The sequence below is a fragment of the Nycticebus coucang genome, chromosome 8 (genome assembly GCF_027406575.1).
Source record: "Nycticebus coucang isolate mNycCou1 chromosome 8, mNycCou1.pri, whole genome shotgun sequence".
Lineage (NCBI taxonomy): Eukaryota > Metazoa > Chordata > Mammalia > Primates > Lorisidae > Nycticebus > Nycticebus coucang.
In genome coordinates this window covers 32348179-32352331 of record NC_069787.1, presented here as the reverse complement: position 1 = coordinate 32352331, position 4153 = coordinate 32348179, and the positions used below count along the sequence as shown (strand labels likewise).

General features: G+C 40.6%; 1 pseudogene; it reads right to left on the bottom strand.

Moving 5' to 3' along the window:
* Positions 1–1227: 1227 nt before the first annotated feature.
* On the bottom strand, positions 1228–1911 carry LOC128592034 (mitotic spindle assembly checkpoint protein MAD2A-like; annotated as a pseudogene).
* Between the last annotated feature and the right edge of the window lie 2242 nt (positions 1912–4153).

Here is a 4153-nt window from a genome sequence, read left to right as displayed (position 1 = left end):
ATATTTCTAGAGATAGCCAGCAACAGCTTTGGAACATGCCTTTGATATGCAACCAACCAATCCTTAGTCCACACCTCCCAACCACCCTCTTCAGTAGGCTCCTGAAGTTTCGGACACTATTTGCCAGCCCTAACTTACACCAGGGCCAGGTATGGGTCAATTAGGGACAACCCTTATGGTCTAAAGTCCACTGAAATTATTCAAACTCTTCAAGGCTAATGCGGCTCAACTTACCTACCCTGCTTCCTTGTCCATTTCTTGTTTCCCTCCCCCACCTCCTGACTCACTCCAGCACTTCCCTGAGTGTCCTCCCTGACACGCCTTGTGCTCTCCTCTTAGGAACTGTGAGTAATAAACTACCTTTTCAGCAGTAGTCTTCTTCTGTTCTGACGGCCTCACCATACCTGAATGAAAAAAACGTAGGTCCCTGAACCACATGACTTTCTTGGATGTTCGGATGCTGTTTTAAATAAAAAAGAACCTCCACCCAAACCTAGGTCCATTTCAAAAGTTGGCAAAACAACACCTTTAAACTATTCCTACTAGTTTTTTGAAGAATTTTTTTTTGTACAAATTAGACTTTATTTCCTCATTTTCATTTAAAGCTTGATTTTAAATACAAACCAAAAAATTTTAAGAGTTCTGTATCATAGTAAATTAAACATTAGAAACACCCATGGCTTCAAAGGTTCAATTTACATAAATTAAAATAGATGAAAATGTATTCAATATGGAAATTATACAATAAAATAAATGACAAAAGGACCTAATAAAGAAGTAATCTCATTACTTATGAATCATTACTTACTTTTAGGATCTAAACCTGAATATTCATTCTTCTTTTGCTATATTTTATATATTTCAGTTTCTCCCTACGTATGTTGAGTCAAGCCACTTGACCAAAATGTCTGACGTAGGAAAGCACTTAGCTTTACAGAAAGTTTTTCCATCTACAGTTAACCACCTTTAAAAAAATAAACATTACAACGCTGACAAATATTTGCTGGCTCCCTCTGAACACTGTGCAATAAACTACGTCAATACTATGGTTAAGTCAAATAGGCAACCCCAAAATGAGACAATTACACATAGTTCAGTAAAGTATAACGGTTTTCCTTGTTTAACAATTAACCAATGAAATAAAACATTCAATTATATATAGTTGATCTGGTTTCAGGAAAACCACGTCTAAAAATTACATACTACGTGATCTGCCTCATCTCATCCTCAGTCACTGACAGGAATTTTGTGGGCCCACCATGCTATTTACTTTGTGGATTGTAGTGGTAAACGAACGAGGATGGACTTCCTCAGAATTGGTAATGAACTGGGGTCCAGACTCTTCCCATGTTTCAGGTACAACCAAATCTTTGTCTGTATAGATCAGCAGATCAAATGAACAAGAAACTTCCAGTAGTGGCAGAAATGTCACTGAAGCTGTGATCTGTCTGATCACTGAATGGAATTCATCCTGGATAGCTTTCTGAGACTTTTCTCTGGGGGCACTATCATCTTTTGCAGTCTTGTTACACTCAATATCAAACTGCCATCTTTCAAGGACCTCACCACTTTCAATATTTAGATAACTACAACCAGTTTCTGAACGGAACACTTGTCCAGCCAATCTTTTAGCTGTTCCACCACATTGTTTAGGTATTTTTTGAGCTCAACATCAGTAGTTACAAGCAAAGTGAGTCCATATTTCTGCACTCGAGTAAAAGTTTCAGATAGATATATTCCACTCTGATATAAAATGCTGTTGATGCCAAATGAGAAGAACTCAGCAACAATTTCAGTGCTCCCGCGCAGGGTGATGCCCTGCTCCGGGGAAAGTTGCAGCGCCATAGCCAGGCCCACGGACAAAGGCACGCGCTTCCAGCCGCCAAACAGCAACCGCAGCCGCACCTGCAGCCGTTCCCGGCAAAATCGTTTCTAGTTTTTTAAGAACTTTTATCTCATCACTGTTCAGGCTTGCTTTCTCTTTGTTTTAAAAAATTGTCTTGTTACAGAAAGTATATTAGCTGTCAGCAGTTGGTAGGAGGAGGGAAAGGGGAGTGACCACTAATGGATACTGGGATTCTTTCTGGGGTAATGAATGTTGGTTGCAAACTAGATAGTGATGATGGTTGCACAAATTTGTAGACATACAGAAAACACTTTAAAAGGATAGATTTTGTGGTATGCGAATTATACGTTAATTTTAAAAAACTGTCCTCTTGGCCTGGGTGCAATGGCTCATGCCTAGTGCCCTAGGAGGCAGAGGCAGGAGGATCACTTGAGCTCAGGAGTTGGAGGTTGCTGTGAGCTAGGCTGAGGCCAAGATACTCTAGCCTGGGCAACAGAGTGAGACTCTGCCTTAAAAACAAAAAACCTGGCTCAGCGCCTGTAGCTCAGTGGTTAGGGCGCCAACCATATACATGGGGTGGGAGGGCTGGTGGGTTGGAACCTAGCCCAAGCCTGCTAAACAACAATGAAAACTACAACAACAAAAACAAAAAATAGCCTGGCATTATGGTGGGCACCTGCAGTCCCGGCTACTTGGGAGGCTAAGGCAAGAGAATCACCTAAGCCCAAGAGTTTGAGGTTGCTGTGAGCCGTGATGCCACAGCACTCTACTGAGGGCAACATAATGAGACTCTGTCTCAAAACAAAAACAAATGAAGAAACAGAAAACAAAACCTCTGTTCTATAGATCACTTTCCCACTCCCTCTGTCTAACTCCTATCAGTTCTGTAGGACACAGTTTAGATGCCATTTCCTCCCTCACAGCCCTTGCATGCAATGTCTATGGTTAATTATAGTTGTCCTTGTGTGTTTTAAGTCCTGGTTTATGAGGAGAGGAAGTTAAAAAAAAGAAACACTCTGGGAGACCCTGCTGTTGCTTGTGGAACTTTTCATTTAACAGCACCCCCCAACCCAACTTTTGATCCAAGGAGTTCCTGAGCAAATCCTAGTTTCCACTTCCTCAAAACAGGATCCCAGATGTGTGATTTTCTGGTGGTATTTTTCCCACACTGTTTTCCTGGGCGTCTAAATAAAAGTAAAATAAAATAAAATAAAAAAGAGGTCTCTTTGTTTCCTAGCTGGAGGCACTGCTTTTCAGAAATTTGGGAATGGATGAGCTAGCAGTCAAGTAAGGTCTTATCTTTTCTATTAATTCATACTGAGAAAGATGATTTTGCCTCAGGAAGAGGCTGCGAGTTTGGGAAGGTCCCAATCCACAAACACTCATCAGAAGGGTCACACTTTGCACTGCTGCAGTTTGAGCAGATCTTTTGACTCTTCGAAAGATTAACTGAGAGCTTTGATAGCTGGGGTTTCGTCAGCTTTTAACTGGCTCTTGGGGAGGGGAAAACCAAACCCTTTATTTCTTTTTATCTATCCCTATCATGTCTGTGCTAATTGTTTGTTATCTGACTCTCATTCCCTCAAAGAGTACAGCAAACCCCCTGTGAGAGAGTCTCCTGATAAACTATAATATAATGGTGCCTCTCAGATAAGACAAGATTCTCCCCAGCCTCCTTTACTCAGGTAAAGAAAGCCTCAAGTCGAAGCTTGATCACCAGTGGAATGAAGGGTGTTCTCAAATGTGGGTGGAGTTTAAGGAGGTAAAGAAGTAGGTCAGAGTGTTTACTGCCCCTGCCCCCCAAGGCTAGAAAGAGTCTAATGTTTCTCAGACTGTAATGTGCACACAAATCACCTGGGCAAAAATCTTGTTAAAAAGCACGTTCTAGTTAAGAAGATCTTGGTGGAGTCTGAAATTCTACATTTCTAATAAACTTTCAGATGACATTAATGCCGCTGTCCCCAGACCATAACTTTGAGTATCAAGGAATCTTTCTCATTTCCTATGTATCTTTAAAACCTACATCCAAAAAAACTTTCTGAAAGTTGACATTTTGGGGTTCTTTTTTGCTGGTCCTCGTTAATATTAATGATAACAATAATAATTATATAACAATGATGACTGACATTTATGGAAGGCATAGCATGTGCAAGGCTAGCCTAGCCTTACCATCTTATTAAAGGACCCACCATGTGTGATTTAGAGACACTGAATAACCTGCCCAGGTCTCATTGCTAGTAAGTAGCAGATGAGGAATTCAAACACTATTGGACTTTTCAAATGGGCTTTTAAATATTACTGTTTTTC